The sequence below is a fragment of the Rhinopithecus roxellana genome, chromosome 10 (genome assembly GCF_007565055.1).
Source record: "Rhinopithecus roxellana isolate Shanxi Qingling chromosome 10, ASM756505v1, whole genome shotgun sequence".
Lineage (NCBI taxonomy): Eukaryota > Metazoa > Chordata > Mammalia > Primates > Cercopithecidae > Rhinopithecus > Rhinopithecus roxellana.
Window position 1 is genome coordinate 61,718,715 of NC_044558.1, and position 23,091 is coordinate 61,741,805.

The 23,091-nt window shown below is 42.7% G+C and overlaps 1 protein-coding gene across 9 annotated transcripts in view; it reads right to left on the minus strand.

Moving 5' to 3' along the window:
* SPATS2 (spermatogenesis associated serine rich 2) overlaps positions 1–23,091 on the minus strand; it is a 167,630-nt gene that overhangs the window by 130,564 nt on the left and 13,975 nt on the right. For 4 of the 9 annotated variants that reach the window (XM_030939259.1, XM_030939265.1, XM_030939262.1 and 1 more), the window contains one exon: positions 20,643–20,727. The exons of the other annotated variants lie outside the window; for them this stretch is intronic. The gene's annotated coding sequence lies outside the window, so the exon portion shown is untranslated. The remainder of the gene's footprint in view (positions 1–20,642; positions 20,728–23,091) is intronic. 9 annotated transcript variants of the gene reach the window in all.

The following is a 23,091-nucleotide window of genomic DNA, read 5'->3' on the forward strand; positions in this document are numbered from 1 at the left end:
GCCTGGGTGACAGAGCGAGACTCCGTCTCAAAAAAAAAAAAAAAAAAAAAGGCCAGGCGCAGTGACTCACACCTGTAATCTCTCAGCACTTTGGGAGGCCAAGACAGGCGAATCACTTGAGGTCAGGATTTTGAGACTAGCCTGGCCAACATGGCAAAACCCTGTCTCTACTAAAGATACAAAAATTAGCTAAGCACGGTGGTAGGTGCCTGTAATCCCAGCTACTCGGGAGGCTGCGGGAGGAGAATCACTGGAGCCCAGGAGGCGGAGGCTGCAGTGAGCCGAGATTGCGACACTGCACTCCAGCCTGGGTGACAAAAAAAAAAAAAAAGTAATACTATCATCTCCAAATTAGGTGTGGCCTTAGAAAAGCTGGCATATCTCTGCTATCAGGTAGTAATGACTAATACATTCAAGAACCTCAGCTTGAACAAGGTATTACAGCTGACGTATTCCCAAATTATCCTTGATTTTAAAGTCTAATAATGAGTAACTTTTTAGATATTAACTCATATAGCATTTTACAGTCTGTAACCTACCATTTAACACTGACTTTGTTTTCATTCAATCAATCATCTGCTATGTGTCAAACATGCTGCTAGCCAAGGAGCCCACAAACTCTGTCAAGGGCCACACAACAAATATTTTAGGCTTTGCTGGCCACACAGTCTGTCACAGTACTCAATTCTGCTGTTGCAATGCAAAAGCTGCACTGACAATATGTTAATGAATGAGCATGGCTGTGTCCTAATTAAACTTTATTTACAAAAAGACACAGCAGGCCATTTTTGGCTTGGCAACCCCTGTCTTAGCCTATGGGGAGATAGCAATAAAACATTTTTTAAATTAAAATTTGAATAAATAAAATACACACAGAGCCTATCAGATCTGGATAAGTGCTACAGAGAAAATGAAGCAGGGTAAAGGTGATACAGAGCCAGGGCCTCACCAATATGGTGACATTTGAGCCTGACTGCTGAAGTAAGGAAGAGGAAAAGCCATACTACCTGCATAGGAAAAGCATTCTAGGAGAGGCAACAGCAAGCACAAATGTTCTGAAGAAGAAACAACCTGGCATCTTAGAAAAACAGCAAGGATGTCACTGTGGCTAAAGGAACATGAGCAGTGGAGAGTCATAGGAAATCAGGCCAGAGTAGTAAACTGAAGTCAGACTTTGCACAACCTTTCAGTCCACTGTCACAACTTTGGCTTTTACTCTAAAATGGAAAACCACTGGAAGATCTTGAGCAAAGAAGTGACAACCTCATTTGACTTCATTTTATGGAGGTCTGTTGAGAAAAGACTGCACAAAGACAAGGACAGAAAGAGAGAACTCAATCAGAAGACTAATGCAACAATCCAGGAAAGAGAGGACAGCAGTTTGAATCTGAGTGGTAGTAGCAGAGAGGGTGGTAAGGTTCAGTATGTATTCTCAAAGTAAAACAAGATGAAATGTGATATGTACAGGGAGAGAGCCATCAAGGACGATTCCAAGGTTTTTATCCCAAGTAACTGGAAGGATAGTCTATTTACTGAAATGGGGATGACCGTGAAAGAGGAATAGGGGTTCATATGAAGTTTGAGATGCCTATTATATCCACTATTAGACATGCACACAGAGATGTTAAGTGGCCAGTGGGATACACAAGTTTGGTGTTAATATTATTTTACATTATGATTGTTCCCAGTATATGTTTGCTCTCTCCAACTGTGTTATAAAATCCTTAAGAACAAGAACACCTCACTTTCACTTTATTCACAGGTGATAGTATCAAGACTAATTCTTACTTTTTTTTTAACCAAATCTAATCTGCTTGATCTTGGAACTCTTACTTTATACACAATTTTGATAGAGTTATAATTCTAGTTCCTGAATCCACCAAAAGATAGAAGTAGCAAATTTAAAATGGGGGGGAAAATCAGCTATCACTGACAGCTGACAAAGGAATACACAGAAAAGAAAGCATAAAAAGCTGACAAAAACTAGGCTGGGTGCGGTGGCTCACACCTGTAATCCCAGCACTTTGGAAGGCCAAGATGGGAGGATAGCTTGAAGCCAGGAATTCAAAATCAGAGTAGGCACCATAGTGAGACTCCATCTCTACAAAAACTAAAAAAAAATTAGTCAGGTGTGGTAGTGCACACCTGCAGTCCCAGCTACTTGGGAGGCTGAAGTGGGAGGATCGCTTGAGCTTGGGGGTCAAGGCTACAGTGAGCTATGATTACACTGCTGCACTCCAGCCTAGATGACAGAGCAAGAGACCCTGTCTTTAAAAAAAAAAAAAAAAAAAAAAAAGTTGACAAAAACTAGAAAGATCTAGCATTCCAAGATTATTATTTACTGTAGGTATTACACAAACAACTGTACATATATGTCAGTATCCTCCCGAATTCAAGCAATCCTCCTCCTGCCTCAGCCTCCCAAGTAGCTGGGATTACCAGCATGCACCACCATGACCAGCTAATTTTTGTATTTTTAGTATAGACAGGGTTTCACCATGTTGGCCAGGCTGGTCTTGAACTCCTGACCTCAAGTGGCCCACTCGCCTTGGCCTCCCAAACCAAAGGCATTGTTCTGACAGCACAAAATTTTTCCAAATATCTTTAGTTACATTTAATGTAATTTTCAAATGTCATGTTTTAAAGTATTGTTATTTAAAATGGAAGAAATTGTATGCAAAAGAGTAAATGTCAACTATTTGAAAAATTTATATGTGTTATCCTCACAGGTTTGTCAGAAGGCAGATGAAATTATATACGTGAAAGTCGTCTAATAAACATTTATTTGGACTCACCCTGTACTAAAAATGGTAGCTGTTTAAGAAAAAGCAAGGTATCATTCAAGCTCAAGTCTCTCCTTTTTTTGAGACAGTCTCACTCTCTCGCCCAGGCTGGGGTGCAGTGGTGCAATCTTAGCTCACTGCAACCTTGGCTCACTGCAACCTCTACCTCCCGAGTTCAAGCGATTCTCCTGCCTCAGCCTCCCAAGTAGCTGGGATTACAGGCATGGGTCACCATGCCCAGCTAATTTCTGTATTTTTAGTAGAGACGGGGTTTTGCCACATTGGCCAGGCTGGTCTGGAACTCCTGAACTCAGGCGATCCACCCGCCTCAGGCGATCCACCCGCCTCAGCCTCCCAAAGTGCTGAAAATTCAAGCGTGAGCCACAGCGCCCAGCCTAAGCTGAAGTCTCTTCTTGAGAGATGGACATATGAACAATTGTAACACAATGTGATCAGTAAAATGAATACAGATGTTGAATTCAGACATCTGGGTTTAAATTTTGACACTGTGTCAAAATTTAAGTGCCTAATTTTAGGCATGTTACCAACATCTCTGGACAATTATTAAAAAGATTATATATAAACATGTAAAGCATCTAGCACATAGGAAATGAAAGGTAGCTAATGATAATCCTCATACAGACATGATACAATGAAATAATAATGATGGGTTAAACCAGGTGCCATCACACTTTTTCTGTAAAGAGCAAGATACCAAATATTTTAGGCTTTGCAAGCCCTACAATCTGTATTGCAACCACTCAAATCTGCTGCTGCAGTGTAAAAGCAGCCATAGACAATACAAAAAAAAAAAGAAAGAAAGAAAAAGAAAAAAAAATGAGCATGGCTGTGTTCCAACACAAGTATTTTTCAGGGACACTGATACTTGAATTTAATATAATTTTCATGTGTCACAAAATATTCTCCTTTTTATTCTTTCAACCACTTAAAAGTATAAGAACCATTCTTAGCTTGCAGGCCATACAACGACAGGCAGCAGGCCAGATCTGACCTGTCCGTGAACAGTAGTTTACCAACCCCTGGTATATAGGAATGCTGGGGATGAAGACAGTTATCAGAACAGATGACTCTGTTCTCTGTTCCCCTGCGAAAATAAGGTTTGGCAGTTGGAGGGGCAAACACAGCATACATTTGGCTGCTTGACACATAACTATTCTCCCCTATTCTCTTTGACTGGCTAATTTCTGCTCATCTTTCAAGTCTCTATCTAAACGTGACTACTGTAAGCAGGGCACAGTGGCTCACGCCTATAATCCCAGCACTTTGGGAAACCAAGGAAGGAGGATCACCTGAGGCCAGGAGCTGGAGATCATCTTAGGCAACATAGCAAGACCCTGTCTATACGAAAAATTAGCTGGACATGGTGGCATGCACCTGTGGTCCCAGCTACTTGGGAGACTGAGGCGGGAGGATCCCTTCGGCCCAGGAGTTCAAGGCTGCAGTGAGCTAAGATCACACAACTACACCCCAGTCTAGGCAACAGAGCAAGATCTTATCTCTTAAAAAAAAAAAAAAAAAAAGCCTGGCGCAGTGGCTCAAGCCTGTAATCCCAGCACTTTGGGAGGCCGAGACGGGCGGATCACAAGGTCAGGAGATCGAGACCATCCTGGCTAACACGGTGAAACCCCGTCTCTACTAAAAAATACAAAAAACTAGCCGGGCGAGGTGGCGGGCGCCTGTAGTCCCAGCTACTCAGGAGGCTGAGGCGGGAGAATGGTGTGAACCCGGAAGGCGGAGCTTGCAGTGAGCTGAGATCCGGCCACTGCACTCCAGCCTGGGCGACAGAGCGAGACTCCGTCTCAAAAAAAAAAAAAATTTTTTTTAAAGTCACTAACTCCAGAACCTGTACTCTTCCCCTCCCTACCCCACTTAAGACTAATCTGATGCTTTCACTAGAGGCTTCCAAAGGCCGCTGACAATTTCTATCATAGCATTCACCACACTAAATTGTAATTTCTGGTTTAATTGTCTTCCCTGCAAGATTGTAAATCCATGTAAGCAGGAACTTGTCTCTTGCTCAACATTATACCCCTAGCATCTAGCCCAGTGCCTGGCACACAGCAGGCTCTAGTAAATATCCACTGGAACGAATGAATCTAGCAAAAGTCAGGTCTCACATCCAGCAACAGCTCTTTCTGGAACCTGTCAGGACACAGATCCTTAGGCAGGTTCCCTATTTCCAAACAGTACTTTACTCTCCCCTCCCAGAACACAGGTCAAACTTCCCTCTTCTAACTCTCTCTTTTTCTTTGGCCAGATTTAAGGAATCTAAAGCTAATTCTCTTTGAAACTTCTTCCCTCCCTTCCCTTTTCAACCCTTGAGCTGAGACCCCCAATTCCTTACTGTAATCTTGCTGTCGTTTCCCTAGCACCCAGTTTCCAGGATATTTAAGAATAGGGTACTACAGGCAGGAAACAACAGGGAATAGAAAATCAATAAGCCATAACAGAGAATTCCAGTTGTGTGTGTGTGTGTGTATAGACAGTGGCATGATCTTGGCTCACTGCAACCTCTGCCTCCCTGATTCAAGCGATTCTCATACCTCAGCCTCCCGAGCAATTAGGACTACAAGCACCCGCCACCACGCCCGGCTAACTCTTGTATTTTTAGTAGAGGCGGGATTTCACCATGTTGTCCAGGCTGGTCTCGAACTCCTGACCTCAGGTGATCCGCCCACCTCAGCCTCCCAAAGTGCTGGGATTACAGGCGTGAGCCACCACGCCCAGCAAGAATTCCAGTCTTTGAATCACTGAAATAACAGCTTTTTACTTTTGACCACTTTGGCCCCAAAAGTAAGAAGTAACAGCTCCAGCTCCTCCGCCTTTCCCTACACCTGCACTGCCAGAAGTAAAGGGAACTTCCACTCTGCAGCTTCTTCGCTACCTCTGTCCTTCATGTGCTTACACTACAATTTGCCTTGAGACATCAGGACTAATGTCATCATGATGTGTCCCTCTTTACATCGCTCACCACAAAAATCCCAGGACTCTCAGGTCATTCTGAATCCTCAAACTTTCACCCCCTTTAATGACCGGCCTCCCCTTTCTCCACTCCTCCTCAAATCCCAAAATCTTTGCACCACATCCCCTGGAACACACCAACTAAATCCCCTGTATCTTAAACCTCTTGTCTAAATGATCCCTTCACCATTTTGCTCTAAATGAAATCTAACTGCTCTAAAGCCACTGTTCTCTCTACAGTCCTATCCGTAGTGTTTTCTCTCTCACACCCTAATACTAGAGGGCCTAGGGTTTAGAAGAGGTAAGGTTATTTACCTTGTACCTAGGTTCTGTTTCCAGATTATTCCCCCTTCCTTCCTGAAAAAAGCCTCCTGTCAACCATACCACCACTACCCCCTTCTTTACACTCATCTGGATATGCCTAGGTCACTTCTCAAGCCTTAAGCCTTGAAGACTTCAGTTCTTGGCTCACTGGGCTATCATTATTCCAGGAGATTTCAATGTTCATGTAGGTGACTGTTCTGATGCTCAGACCTCTCAGTTCCTTTACCATCTCTCCTGCGACAATCTTGTCCTTTACCCTACTTTCCACTCACTCCCAGAGTCAATCTCCTAGACCTTGTCGTTAAATAATTAGAGTCCCCCCACAATCTCCACTTCAGCTGCTCTACTCTCCAATCACCATTCTGTATCTTTTCAGATTGCTCCCTCTAGCACCCTAACTCCAACAATCCTTTGACCCCACCCGGATTTACAAGCCATTGATCCCATTCCCCTCGTACATCTTCATTTTCCTCCTAAGCTTCAAGTTCAAGGTCCATCACTATTATCATTCCCTTGTATACACCTCAAGTCTCATGACCCCTACTCTCATTTCATCATAACTGCCTGGTGAAACACCAACCCTGATTAAATACAACCCCTGTCAAGAAAAACGAAACCATTTAGGACATTCAGGAGGCAACTGGAAATCAGAAAACTAATAGCTGGGCGTGGTGGTGCATGCCTATACTCCCAGCTACTTGGGAGACTGAGGAAGAAGGATCAACAGAGCCCAAGAGGTCAAGGCTGTGGTGAGCCGTGTTTGCACCACTGCACTCCAGCCTGGGCGACAGTGAGACCCTGTCAGTCAATCAATCAATCAATCAATAAAACAAAAACTAGGCCAGGCAGGTGGATCATTTGAGGTCAGGAGTTTAAGACCAGCCTGGCCAACATGGCAAAACCCCGTCTCTACCAAAAATACAAAAAAATTAGCCGGGCAGTGTGGTACATGGCTGTAATCCCAGCTACTCAGGAGGCTGAGGCAGAAGAATCACTTGAGTCTGGGAGGCAGAGGTTGCAGTGAGCTGACATCGCACCACTGCACTCCAGTCTGGGTGACAGAGTAAGACCCTGTCTGAAAAATAAATTTTAAAATAAAAACTAAAAAAAGAAAAAGAAACTGACAGGATATTTGATATCAAGGAATTGTTAAATCTTATAGTATGGTAATGGTACTTTTTGGTAAGAGTCCATATCTTTTAGAGAAACACAAAATATTTAAGCACAAAATATGTTTGGGATTGCTTCAAAATAATATGAAAAATAATATGGAAAATGGTTGAGGGTACAAATAAAACAAGATTAGCAGTGAGTAAATATTTGTTGAAACTGGGTCATGAGTACATGAGGGCTCTATTTATTTTTGTATGTTTAAAATCTTCCTGAATAATATGTTAAAAACAAAAAGCTGTCCATCTACTCTATGCCTACACCATGTAGCTAAATGTGGCTTTAAAAAGGAAAAAAAGAGCCAAATGCAGGGGCTCATGCCTGTAATCCCAGCACTGTGGGAGGCAGAGGCAGGAAGATCACGTGAGCCCAGGAGTTTGAGACTAGCCTGGTCAACGTAGGGAGACCTTGTCTCTACAAAAAATTTTAAAATTAGCCAGGCATGGCGGTACTTGGCTGTAGTTCCAGCTACTTGAGAGGGTCAGACAGGAGGACAGCTTTATCCCAGGAGTTTGAGACCAGCCTGGGCAACATAGTAAGACCTTGTCTCTACCAAAAAAAAAAAAAAAAAATCAAAAAATTAGTGGCACATGCCTGTGGTCTCAGCTACTTGGGAGGCTGAGGTGGGAGAATCACTTCAGCCTGAGAGGTTGAAGGATACAGTGAGCTATGCACCACAGTACTCAAGCCTGGCTGACAGAGCAAGATCCTATCTCAAAATTAAAATGAAATAATAAAAATAAACACATTCATACTAAACAGATCTCACATAAAATTCACAACAGCTAACTTCAAATGGTCTCTTAGCTCAGCATAACAATCAAAACTTTTGCCTTATCCATTCATTCTCCCACTCCTCTATTTGGTACATTTTATGCCATTTTCTCTTTTCTCAAGCTATCAATGAATACTTTCTCGCCCATGCTCACTCCTAGCTGCTGCCCTTCCTTCCACTTCCTCAGTGAAAGAAGGCGGCAATCACTACCACCATTTGCCCTGTCCTCTCTCCTGTTATTCACTGTAGATGAACTGACTGCTCTTATCTACAGCCAGCTCCTCCACTTGAACGCCAGACTCCAAACCCTATTGCTAAGTCATTCCCTCTTCTCCCTCCTGCATCAGCAACATTTCCCTCTCTACTGGTGCATCCTCATCAGCACTGTAGAAACACACTCTTAATTATCTCATTGAAAAAGATAAGCCATAACCCCAGTTTCCTCTCCAGCTACTTACTCGTTTCTCTGCTCTCCTTGACAGCAACACTCCAAGAAGCTGTAATTGTCTCCAATTCCTGTCTTCCCATTCTCTCTCAAAATCACCCCAAGAGGCTTTTGCTTCCTGACTACCCTACCAAAGCCTCTCCCGTCAAGATCAGCAAACAATTTCCAAATTACTAAATCTGATGGTCAATTTTTAGTCATCTTACTTAAATATCTGCAACATCTAGTATACCATGTATATTCTTATTTTGTCTAAACATTCCCCTCTCCAGAATATAAACTCAAGGAAGACAGAGAAGGTCTGTTTTGTTCACAGTTTATCTCGAGCAATAAGAACAGTGCCTGGTACATGGTACCATATTTTTTTCATATTTTAACATCTCTGAAAACCAAGCACAATTAATGACATCGTATAATTGCTATTTGTTTCTTTCAAGCACCTGAGGCACTACCAATCTGAAACAACTTTTAATTAGAATCTCTGCTTAAATTTTGTTGTACCACATAGGGAGTGTGAATTCAGACCTAGAACCAGTTTAAATTCCCATGAAAGTTTTTAGCCCTCCTACATACCATCAAAGTTGAGACACAAGCTGCCTTGCTATGCCTTTCTGTAAGGTAGGGTTTACTTCTCATTTCCATTCTCATGTAGTTTCCCAGCTTTATGCATGGCCCTTAATAGACTGTCCATCTTGGGCTTATTTCCCTTTTCTAGTAGTACATCAAGTAATGGTGCATCTTACAACTGATGAAATCAGAAATAGCAATATAAGCATGTTATTACAGAAATGGAGGTAACAAAAATACTAACTAAAAAAGCTAAAAGTGCTTCTGAGAAAAGGGAAATAAAGGGGGGTGCTGCTTTTTTAAAACAAGCTTTACAAAACTATTTGATTCTATAAACCATATTCACACATAACTTTGATGAAAATGAACCCTGAAAACCAAAAGAGAAAAAAGAATTATATGCTCTTTGAGAAAAAAATTAGAAAAAAAGACACGAAGACGTATGTGGACATGGGGGAAATGCAGGGGTCAGAAGGTGAGAAGCCCTTGAGTCTGGCAAAGGCAAAATAAAGAGGAAGGACAAAAACAAAAGGAAGAAAAATCTAGGACAGCTTTGCAAGTACTGGAGACAAAGCATGCTAAAACAGCCTAAGATAGAAAAAGTCAAAATTGTCAGGCTGTTTTCATTGAAATTGTAGGAAATAGTACAGAAATAGACTTTTCCAACCAAGCTCCTTATTACCTAATGTACATCTCCACCTGGATATCCCACAGGAAACTCAAACTGAACATGTTCCTAGTAAAAGAGCTGTTTAACTCAAATCATTTTCTGGAAAACATGGGGGTGGGTGGGATTTCTGTATTTACATATAAAGGATTAAGTGTGTGAGGGGAAAAAAAGAATATCCGTAATCCAAGTAAATACACCATCAATTAAATTTTCCATATTTCTCATGCTTGAAAATTTAACACATCTCAACTAAGTTCATCCACTCCCAAGCCTGTCCTTCTTCCTACAGTGCCCATGTGGGTGGCACTACTTAGTCTCCCAGACAAGAAACCCAGGAAGTGACACACATTCTTCCCCTTATTCTCCCATCTTCATCCAATCCAATCCTGCCTATTTCTAAATTCTCTTGAATTTATCTTTTCCATTCCACCTTCCTTCTATTAGGACTTCAATCTTCCCTGGAGTACACCAATATTCTGTAACGTTCCAACCAGTCTCCACATAACTGCTGAGGGGATCCTTCTACATTGAATGTAAGCGTGTTCACGGCATTCTCCTGCTTAAAACCCCCTTATCTAAAGTTCAAATTCAAGCTTCTTAGCATTACAAATAAAATTCTTTACGAACTGGCCCTAGTCTGGCCCCCATCCTCATTTAAAATTACTTACTCATTCATTCATTCAGTCAGCCATCAAATTTTTTTTTTTTTTTTTTTTTTTTTTGAGACAGGGTCTCCCTCTGTCTCCCAGGCTGGAGTGCAGTGGCTTGATCTAACTGCAATCTGCACCTCCCGGGCCCAAACAATCCTCATACCTCAGCCTCCTGAGTAGCTGGGACCACAGGCTCACACCACTAATTTTTGTATTTTTTGTAGAGATGGGGTTTTGCCATGTTGCTCAGGCTGGTCTCAAATTCCTGAGCTCAAATGATCTGCCCACCTCGGCCTCCTACAGTGCTGGGACTACAGATGTGGGCCATCACGCTAGGCCAATTTATCCTTTTTTTTTTTTTTTTAAGAGCTAGGAGTCTTACTCTGCCGCTCAAGTTGGAATGCAATGACATCATCATAGCTCACTGAAGCCTCAAACTCCTGGGCTCAAGTGGTCTTCCCACGCCAGCCTTCCAAGTAGTTAAGACAACAGGCACGCACTACCATACCCAGCTAGCTTTTCTTATTTTTTGTAGAGATAGGGTCTTGTTATGTTACCCAGGTTGGTCTCAAACTCCTGGCCTTAAGTGATCCTCCCATCTTAGCCTCCCAAAGCTGTGGGATTACAGGAGTGAGCCACAGCATCCAGCCGGCCAGTAAATATTGAGCGCTTATAATATGCCAGGTTCTACACTAGGCACTGGGGAATATACTAGTGAGCAAAACGGAAATGTCTTGCACTCTCCTAGCTTACAGTCTAATGGAGGAAACTGCTCAAATACATGCACCCACTCAACATCTTTTTAATACCTACTTGTATAAGCACTCTTCTCAGGACAGGAAATACAGTGACAAGCAAGATCAAGTTCCTACCCTCAGACAGTTTACATTCTAATAAAAAACATGATACATGCCATGAAAATAAAGTTTAGGATGCGGTGATATCCACAGGGAGAGAGAAACCTGAAACGAACTGAGGAGTCAGCAAAGACTTCTCTCAGGAAGTGATAACTGAGGTCAGAGCCTAAAAATGAGAAGGTAATGACAAGGAAAGGGGTGGTGGCAGTGAAGAACATTCCAGACAGAGGGAATAGCAAGTACAAAGGCCCTGAAGTGAGTGGGAACACAAGGCATTAGGGAAATAAATGGCCAGAGTAACCAGAGGGTAGGAATGGTGCCAGATGAAGCTAACAACATAGGCACTAAAATGTCAATAAAATAAATGATCACTGTGTTGGGAATGGATTATTAGGGGTACAAGAGTGGAATCAGAGAAGCTCATTTAAAAGGCTATTACAGAGCTGAAGTCCAGAGCGGAAGCCTAATGATACACACGAATACCTGAATCAGACAGATGCCTAAAGGGCTAGGAGCTACAGAAGAGTTTAGGCCACAGGCCATGTACTCAGCCCAAAACAAGATGGAACTGAGCATAAATTAAGAAACAAAAAGGACTGCTCCATCCATGAAATGAGAAGTAGAAACAGCTCACTAGCTAGGAGAAGAGAAAGTCTTGCATTTGGGACTAGGAATGCAAAAAGTTACCTGGAAGAAACTGGATCCCAGTCCTGTACCATTCATAGATGTGAGATCTAAATTCATACTACACATGTGGTAGAGGGAACCCAAGCTGACACTTTATCATAAATAAGATTCAGAACTAAAGAATGAAATAGTACCACAGTAGAAGCAAAGAAGAAACTATGCAGTAGGGAAGCTTCCACAATCTGAGGTACATAGGACTCAAGTTCAGAGTTAAAGAAAATACACACACATACACAGACAGAGAAACAAACCTTCCATGAGAAAATCAGCAATGAAAGACAGCACCCCTGGCCGGGCGCGGTGGCTCAAGCCTGTAATCCCAGCACTTTGGGAGGCCGAGGCGGGCAGATCACAAGGTCAGGAGGTCGAGACCATCCTGGCTAACACAGTGAAACCCCGTCTCCACTTAAAAAATACAAAAAATTAGCCGGGCGAGATGGCGGGCGCCTGTAGTCCCAGCTACTCGGGAGGCTGAGGCAGGAGAATGGCATGGACCCGGGAGGCGGAGCTTGCAGTGAGCTGAGATCCGGCCACTGCACTCCAGCCTGGGCGACAGAGCGAGACTCCGTCTCAAAAAAAAAAAGAAAGACAGCACCCCAAGAACAAGAATATGATGAAGACAAGGAGATACTAAAACCCCTGTACACTGTCGGTGGGAACGTAAAATGGTGTAGCTGCTATGGAAAATATATGACGTGATCCGCTAATCTCACTTCTGGATATTTATCCAAAAGAACTGAAATCAGGATCTTGAGGGACACATGTTTACTGTAGCATTATTCACAATGGCCAAGATGTAGAAACAACCTAAATGTACATCAACGGATGAATTAACAATAAAATGTAGTATACACATACAATGGAACATTATTAAGCCTTTAAAAAGGAAATCCTGCCACATGTGACAACATGGATGAACTTTGAAGCATTATGCCAAGTGAAAGAAGCCAGTCACAGGACAAATAATGCATGATACCACTTACATGAGGTATATAAAATACTCAAACACACAGATGCAGAAAGTAGCATGGTAGTTGCCAGGGGCTGGGGAGAGGGGGAAATGAAGAGCTGCTATTCAGCAAGCTGATTAAGTTCTACAGGTCTGCTGTAAAAGATTGTCCTTATAGTTAATATTACAGTATTGTACAACAAAAGATTTGTAAGAAGGGTAGATTTCACATTAAGTGTTCTTACCACCAAAAAAAAGTAAAATAACAACCTGGGTCAGGCGTGGTGGCTCATACCTGTAATCTCAGCACTTCGGGAGGCTGAGGCGGGTGGATCACCTGAGGTCAAGAGTTGGAGACCAGCCTGATCAACATGATGAAACCCCGTCTCTAATAAAAATACAAAAAAAATTAGCTGGGCATGGTGACGGGCGCCTGTAATCCCAGCTACTTGGGAGGCTGAGGCAGGAGAATTGCTTGAACCAGGGAGGAGGAGGTTGTAGTGAGCCAAGATCACGATATTGCATTCCATCCTGGGCAACAGAGTGAGACTCTATCTCAAAAAAAAAAAAAAAAATCTGAAAAACAAGGTTGTAGTGTCTCTAAAATAGGAACAACACAAGGATATTTACTTTCACTGCTTCTCTTCAACATTGTATCGGAGGTTCCAGCCAGAGCAATCAGGCAAGAAAAAGAAATAAAAGAAGGCTGGGCACAGTAGCTCACGTCTATAATCCCAGCACTTTGGGAGGCCAAGACAGGAGTGTTGAGACTAGCCTGGGGAACACAGCAAGACTCCATCTCTGTAAATAAAAAATATTTTAAATTTAAAAATTTTTCAATTAAGAAGTAAAAGGAATCCAGATTAAAAAGAAAAAAGAAAAAGCAGCAAAACTGTCCCTTTTTTTTTTTTTGGCCCAAGACAGAGTCTTGCTTTGTCACCTGGGCTGGAGTGCGGTGGTGCGATCTTGGCTCACTGCAACCTCCACCTCCCGAGTTCAAGGGATTCTCCTGCCTCAGCCTCCGGAGTAACTGGGATTACAGGCCTCTGCCACCAAACCCAGCTGATTTTTTTTTTTTTTGTACTTTTAGTAGAGACAGGGTTTCACCATGTTGGCCAGGCTGGTTTCGAACACCTGACCTCAGGTGATCCGCCCGCCTCAGCCTCCCAAACTGCTGGGATTACAGGTGTGAGGCACCGCACCTGGCCTTAAAGTTGTCTTTATCCGTAGATGACATGATCATCTGTGAAAAAACTATCTGATGAAATCTAAAAAATAATAGTAAATGAGTTTAGCAAGGTTGCAGAATATAAGGTCAATATAGAAAAATCTATTGTATTTCTATATACTAGCAACAAACAATCACTAATTAAAACTACAAATACAAAGCATCAAATATAAAATCTGTAAAGATAAATCTGAAAAAAAAAAAGATGTGAAAGATCTGAACACTGAAAACTACACATCATGGAGAGATATTAAAGACCTAAATAAAACGAGTTATATATCTACCTGTTCATAGGTTAGAAGACTCAATATTGTCAGCATGCCAATTCTCCCCAAACTGATTCAATAGATTTAATGCAATCTCAATCAAAATCCCAGAAGACTTTTTTGCAGAATCCAGCAAACTAGTTCTCTATTTTTTTTTTTTTTTTTTTTTTTTGGAGACAAGGTCTTGCTCTGTCCCCCAGACAGGAGTGCAGTGGCTTGATCTCAGCTCGATACAACCTCTGCCTCCTAAACTCAAGTGATCCGTCCCACCTCAGCCTCCCGAGTAGCCGCGACTGCAGGTGCACACCATGAAGCCTGGCTAATTTTTGTATTTTTGGTAAAGACAGGGTTTCGTCATGTTGCCCAGGCAACACGGGCTCAAGCAATCTGCCCACTACAGCCTCCCAAAGTGCTAGGATTACAGGGGTGGGCCACCATGCCCAGTCCAGCAAACTAGTTCTAAAATCCATATGAAAATGCAAAAGTCTTGGAATAGCAAAAAAGACTTTGAAAAAGAAGTTGGAGGGCTGGCCAGAGCGGTGGCTCACGCCTGTAATCTGAGACAGTAACATCACTTGAGGCAGGAAGATCACTTGAATCCAGGATTTCAACATCACCAGCCTGGGCAACATAGGGAGACCCTGTCTCTACAAAAATAAACACAAAAATAGCGGGGAACAGTGGCCTGCTATTGAAAGGAAATAAACAGATGAGCCTCAGTTTTCTTGTCCCATAAAACAGGAAAGCTATCAAAGACTACTGGGATCACATTAAAAGGACAAAGGAGCCAAATTAAATGGGTTCCCACTGAACTACGATGAGACAATATGAACATCAATAAGAATAACGTCTATGGTGCCTGAAATATATTAAAAACATAAATATCCATTAATTTATAATCACACTCTAAAACAAACAAAACACATTAGTCACTTTTGGAGGTTAGTGGGGCACTAAGTCATTTCATTAGTCTAAATACAAACAAAGATAAATAATTCTGCCTTTCCTGTACAAACCATATTTCAAAGTAATCAAAAAGTTAATGAAGGAAAAAGTCTTCTTTATAGAAAAATTCTACCTAATAAATACAGAATAATAAAATTAGAAAAAAATCCCTATTTTGTATGCCTTAAAATAAGAATGGATCTAGTCAACAATCATCAATGGCTGTTAAAATCACTGGATGAAAGGCTGATGGAAAACTTTTAGAAAAGGATGGATAATATTGACAATACTCATCAAAAGTAGTGAGTGGGAAGAATAGAGAAAACTAAGAATGGAAAAAATGTTAATAATCACTGAAGCTAGACAAGTCTACATGAGACTCAATTATATTATTCTTTCCATTTTTATTGTTGAAAATGTCCACAATTTAAAAAAAAGATATGAAGCCAATTGGCATAATTAAGATGAGACAAAGCACTGGTGAGTACACAGATGTTACTATATTACCCTCTTTTTTTTTTTTTTGGACGGAGTTTCACAGTTTTGCGCAAGCTGGAGTGGTGAAGTGGCATGATCTCTGCTCACCACAACCTCCGCCCCCTAGGTTCAAGCAATTCTCCTGCCTCAGCCTCCCAAGTAGCTGGGATTTCAGGCGCCTGCCACCACACCTGGCTAATTTTTGCATTTTTAGTAAAGATGGGGTTTCACCATGTTGGCCAGGCTGGTCTCAAACTCCTGACCTCAGGTGATCCACCCACCTCAGCCTCCCAAAGTGCTGGGATTACAGGCATGAGCCACCATGCCCGCCCTACTATTTTCATCTGTGGATTTGAAATATATATATATATATTTTGAGACAGAGTCTCACTCTATTGCCCAGGCTGGAGTGCAGAGGCATGATCTCGGCTCACCATAACCTCCACCTCCTGGGTTCAAGTAATCCTCCTGCCTCAGCCTCCTGAGTAGCTGGGACTACAGGCCCCCACCACCATGCCCAGCTAATTTTTGTATTTTTAGTAGAGACGGGGGTTTCGCCATGTTGGCCAGGCTGGTCTCGAACTCCTGACCTCAGATGATCCACCTGCCTCCACCTCCCAAAGTGCTGGGATTACAGGTGTGAGCCACCAACCCCAGCCTTAAATATTTCACAGTAAGCACGGTTTAAGGTGGAACTAAACTACCAAAAAATTAAATAAGATTGAAGCATACAGAAGGAATATAACTTAAAGCATTCGTTTTTTTAATCACTCATCTTTAATAATAAAATAGGTTCCTATGCAGTACCTACCTCAGACATAAACTTAAGGTTCTGTTTAACAACAACCAAAAATAACAGTAATAATAATAGGATGGAAAAGTGTCACTAAATAACATCAAGACCTTAAATATCATGACCTTAAATTCATATCCAAGCAAAAAGACCAAGAATAAGTTAAACCAACTTGTTTACAAAAATAGTTATTTATCAAGTAATCTTTTATAGTAGAGCTGCCTCAATTAATTGCCTCAGACTTAATCTCAATTGTGTAGCTTATTTCCTTTCTTTCTTACCAGGGATAAGTATCTGAATGAATGTGTCATTAAATTAAGGGATATTTTCCCAAAAACAATAAAAAAGTTTAAAAATAAAAACTGTCATTTATAAAATACCAAATAAGGCCTCTGACTGAGAAAAGAAATCTATGTAATGTTTGGGCCATTAGCCCTTTTCTATTCAATCAGTCTCATCCAACTCACTCAGCCCAAACTTAAGATAGAAAAATTCTGGCCGCGCAGGGTGGCTCACGCGTGTAATCCCAGCACTTTGGGAGGCCGAGGCGGGTGGATCACGAGGTCAGGAGATCAAGACCATCCTGGCTAACATGGTGGAACCTCGTCTCTACTAAAAAAAATACAAAAAAATTAGCCGGGTGTGATGGCGGGCTCCTATAGTCCCAGCTGCTCAGAAGGCTGAGTCAGGAGAATGAACGATGTGAACCAGGGAGGCGGAGCTTGCAGTGAGCCGAGATCGCACCACTGCATTCCAGCCTGGGCGACAGAGCAAGACTCCGTCTCTTAAAATAAATAAATAAATAAATAAATAAATAAATAAATAAAAAGAAAAATTCTGAAGCGTAAAGTGGTTTTGAATTTTACCAGTATATGAAATTATACATAAAAATTACCATATAAAGTAATATTTAACAAATTATATACTCAAAGTAGAATTTTCTATTTGTCTTTAATATGTATTCAATATAAATGCATATGATATATTTCATCATGTTTGACACTCTTCTTTTGTCCCTTTTTACTACAATCACCATGACATAAGAAAATTTAGGTTTCAACTGATGTTAAAGCACATTTCTATAACTCGGTGGCTTTTTAAAAATTTACATACTATATATTTGACTTTTTTTTTTAATGTATATATTTTTTGAGACAGAGTCTTGCCCTGTTGCCCAGGCTGGAGTGCAATGGCACAATCTCGGCTTACTGCAACCTCCACCTCCTGGGTTCAAGCAATGCTCCTGCCTCAGCCTCCTGAGTAGCTGGGATTACAGGCACGCGCCTCCACGCCCCGCTAAGTTTTGTATTTTTAGTAGAGACGGGGTTTCACCATGTTGGTGAGGCTGGTCTCGAACTCCTGACCTCATGATCCACCCACCTCGGCCTCCCAAAGTGCTGGGATTACAGGAGTGAGCCACCGCGCCCAGCATATTTGACATTTTAAAAGACAACAGAAAACAAATACTTCTAAATCCACAGATTACCCCACTTCTACCCCCACTTTCAGCTGAAAAGTTTTAAGAAAAATCTTACAGGTTATGAGGACCAGACGGAGCTTAAAAACAGATCCAGAATTTTTTTTTTAATTTTAATTTAAAAGGGTTCTATGAGCCAGAGGAATTCCCAATTCACTTTGAAATTACCATACCTATTTTGCCGTATCAAACATTTCAACTGTTAATTAAATGAACTACATAATATCCTTAAAAATCAGCCAGAGAGGAGAAAAACAAATCTCATCTTCATTATTGACTTCAAACCAAAACTTACTCTTTCAAAGTAGTTCAACCTACTAAATATGTCTACTATAAGATTTTTTTTCTTTTTTTTTTTTTTTTTTTTTCTTTTTTTTTTGAGACGGAGTCTCGCTCTGTCGCCCAGGCTGGAGTGCAGTGGCCGGATCTCAGCTCACTGCAAGCTCCGCCTCCCGGGTTTACGCCATTCTCCTGCCTCAGCCTCCCGAGTAGCTGGGACTACAGGCGCCAGCCACCTCGCCCGGCTAGCTTTTGTGTTTTTTTAGTAGAGACGGGGTTTCACCATGTTAGCCAGGATGGTCTCGATCTCCTGACCTCGTGATCCGCCCGTCTCGGCCTCCCAAAGTGCTGGGATTACAGGCTTGAGCCACCGCGCCCGGCCAAGATTTTTTTTCTTAGAAAGTAGTACTCCTGGCTGGGCGCGGTGGCTCAAGCCTGTAATCCCAGCACTTTGGGAGGCTAAGATGGGCGGACCATGAGGTCAGGAGATCGAGACCATCCTGACTAACACGGTGAAACACCGTCTCTACTAAAAAAACACAAAAATCTAGCCGGGCGAGGTGGCGGGCGCCTGTAGTCCCAGCTACTCGGGAGGCTGAGGCAGGAGAATGGCGTAAACCCGGGAGGCGGAGCTTGCAGTGAGCTGAGATCCCGCCACTGCACTCCAGCCTGGGCGACAGAGCAAGACTCCATCTCAGAAAAAAAAAAAAAAAGTAATATTCCTTCTTTTTCATTCCTGAAATGGTCTTTTTTTTTTTTTTTTTTTTTTTTTACACCATTCTCCTGCCTCAGCCTCCGGAGTAGCTGGGACTACAGGGGCCCGCCACCTTGCCCGGCTAGTTTTTTGTAATTTTTAGTAGAGATGGGGTTTCACTGTGTTAGCCAGGATGGTCTCGATCTCCTGACCTCGTGATCCGCCCGTCTCGGCCTCCCAAAGTGCTGGGATTACAGGCTTGAGCCACCGCGCCCGGCCGAGGGCTGACAATTTAAAAGATGGTTTTAAAAAAATGTGCTACACAAACATTAATCAAAAAATCTTGCCGGGCGCGGTGGCTCAAGCCTGTAATCCCAGCACTTTGGGAGGCCGAGACGGGCGGATCACAAGGTCAGGAGATCGAGACCATCCTGGCGAACACAGTGAAACCCCGTCTCTACTAAAAATACAAAAAACTAGCCGGGTGATGAGGCGGGCGCCTGTAGTCCCAACTACTTGGGAGGCTGAGGCAGGAGAATGGCGGGAACCCGGGAGGCGGAGCTTGCAGTGAGCTGAGATCCGGCCACTGCACTCCAGCCTCGGCGACAGAGCAAGACTCCGCCTCAAAAAAAAAAAAAAAAAAAATCTTATTGGTATTCATTCATTAATATTAGTAACACAGACAAAAAGACTTAAAGTGAAAAAGCCAGGCACGGTGGTGCACGACTGTAGTTCCAGCTACCCAGTAGGCTGAGGCAGGAGGATTGCTTGAGCCCACAAGTTTGAAGCCAGGCTGGGTTATAATATAGCAAGACCCTACCTCAAAAAAAAAAAAAAATACTTAAAAGCAAAAGGCATTAATATGTGATCATAAAAAGAGAGCCCACAGGATTTATCAAAAGAGTACCCTTTACACCTGGAGTGAGATACGCCTCTCCATCATGAACAGGTGTGTCAGCAGGGGATCTAGGTAAGAGCAGCCCTCCCCACACTCCCACCCTCACCTCCAGTGCCTGCCTGCTCTCCACCAGGCCTAATCTCTTCAGGTTCTTTATCTCTGCTTATGCTGTCCATCAAAGAAGCCCCAGACTCCCACATCTCTCATCTCCCACATATTATTATTATTTTTTTTTTGAAAAAGTTCTGTTGCCCAGGCTGGAGTGTGCAGTGGCGCAGTCTTAGCTCACTGCAACCTCAACCTCCCAGGTTGAAGCAATTCTCCTGCTTCAGCCTCCTGAGTAGCTGGGATTACAGGAGCGCATCACCGCGCCTGGCCAATTTTTGTATTTTTAGTAGAGATGGGTTTTCACCAAGTTGGTCACGCTGGTCCCAAACTCCTGACCTCAGGCCATCCACCCACCTCAGCCTCCCGAAGTGCTGGGATTACAGGCATGAGCTACCACGCCCAGCCTCATCTCCCACACTCTAATCCCCACACTGTTCTGCATATCTCTAGCTCTGTCTCCACCTCTCCAAATTTTGAAACACTTCTACTCTTCCCTACATTTTCAGCAACTTCTCTGAATATTCCCTTCAACTTCTTGCTCTAATTAAAAGCTGGTTCTCCTCTGGAGCCACACTGGCCTCTGAGGCCCGAAAGTGGTATAAGTTACCTTCCCCATACCTCTCATACCACTGGACCTGGGAGTGAGGTAAATGTCCTCCTTGCTCCTCACAGATGTTTCCAAATCTGTCTCCCTCCTTATTCCCTAAAAAAACACAAAACATTACATTGAATATCCTATGAAAATCCTATTACGCATTACCTGGCTTACTGTGACTTTCTATACTACTATCTTAACTCTCAGTGATTTCACAAAGATAATCTTTCCATACCCTACCTCTCTGAATTCCTTGTCTCAGTTCTTTAAATTTCTCACCTCCACTGATCTTGTCCTTCACCCCCTCAGCCCATGATCATGCTTTCACAATATCAATTATCTCCCACTGTCCAACAATGACCCACTATCTTCATGGTTCAGTCTCTCACATACCCAAACTCCTGCAGCTTCTGATCCCACCAGGACCTTCCATCCACTGCTTCTCCCACCTTTTCACCATCTCTTAGCCACGTCATGTCCTCCCCTCCTTACCTGGTTTGAATTTCACAGTATGTTATACCACTACCTTGCATACACAAGTACCCTCTATCCCTTGCCCTTCTCCTGCTTTGTTCGGCTTTATTGGCAAAACCCCTCCCTGGTTAAATCCACTCCAAATTTACACCCCTGCAGCTGAATACAGCTGGAGGAAACAAACCATACTGACTGATCTCACTTTAAATTTATAACCACAAAGGCCAGGCATGGTAGCTCACACCTATAATCCCAGCACTTTGGGAGGCCAAGGCAGGCAGAACACCTGAGGTCAGGAGTTTGAGACCAGCCTGGCCCGGTGAAACCCCATCTCTACTAAAAATACAAAAATTAGTTGGGCATGATGGCATGTGCCTGTAATCCAAGCTACTGGGAGGCTAAGGCAGGAGAATGGCTTGAACCAAGGAGGTGGAGGTTGCAGTGAGCCAAGATTGCGCCACTGCACTCCCGTCTGGGAGACAGAGCGGGACTCCATCTCAGATAAATAAATAACCACAGGCTGGGCACGGTGGCTCACACCTGTAATCCCAGCACTTTGGGGGACTGAGGCAGGCGGATCGCTTGTGGTCAGGAGTTTGAGACCAGCCTGGCCAACATGGTGAAACCCCGACTCTACTAAAAAAAAAAATACAAAAATTAGCCAGGCATGATGGCACGCACCTGCAATCCCAGTTACTTGGGAGGCTGAGGCACAAGAATCACTTGAACCTGGGAGGCAGACGTTGCAGTGAGATCGCACCACTGCACTCCAGCCTGGGAGACAGAGCAAGACTCTGTCTCAAAAAAAAAAAAAATTGTAACTGCAAACCTCAAGAGGCTCTCAATGCTCCCTGGCAATCATACAATATTTCCCTGCTGCAGCCATTCTCCCATTCTCCTAAACAATTTCACACCTTTTCCTCTTTACACAAACCTCCATCACCCTCCTCATCCTCACTCTCGGCTGAGCACTTTATTTCCTAATTCACTGAGAATATTAAAACAATCAGAAGAAAATCTTCACAAACTCCCACTGTCAATTCAATCCACCTACTTGATGGGTGGGTTGCAGATATATTTTGAAGATTAAATCAATAGGAACTGGAGATATATTTGATGTGAGGTATGAGGAAGAAAAGGGAATCAAAGACAACTTTTAGATCTTTCCTCAAATATTAGTTTCTCAACAAGGCCTTCCCTCACTACATCTGAATCTGTATCTCTCTCCGTCTCTATCACACACACAAACACACACACACATTTATATACTTACATGCTCACACAGTCTCCCCCTCCTTTGGTGGGGTTTTTTTTTTTTTTTTTTGGAAATACCATTTATTACCCCGTGAAACACTAAACAGTTCACTCCTTCACTTAATATCTGCCCTCTCCACTAGAATATAAGCTGCATTCAGGCAAGAATTTTCATCCTTAGTTTACTCTTATGTACCTGGCTCATAGTAGGCACTCAGTAAAACTTTATTAAAGAAATGAATGGGCTTGGTGTGGTGGGTCACACCTGTAATCCTAGCACTTTGAGAGGCTGAGGCGGGCAAATCATCTGAGGTCGGGAGTTCCAGACCAGCCTGACCAACATGGAGAAACCCTGACTCCACTAAAAATACAAAATTAGCTGAGCATGGTGGCACATGCCTGTAATCCCAGCTACTTGGGAGGGTGAGGCAGGAGAATTGCTTGAACCTGGGAAGTGGAGGTTGCGGTGAGCTGAGATCGCGCCATTGCACTCCAGCTGGGCAACAAGAGCGAAACTGTCTCAAACAACCAAAAAAATACGAAAACATACACTTTTAAATAGGCATAAGTGTAAGCAGAACAATCTGAAGGCACACACAAGGCTTATAACAGAGGTTACTTCTGGAGAGAGTAATGTTAATTAGGACAGTGTTAGTGTTAGGGATCAAGGTAAAGGGGACTTTTGCTTCACACACTCTACATTTCTATAATGATTGAAATTTTCATTATTCATAAATTACCCTG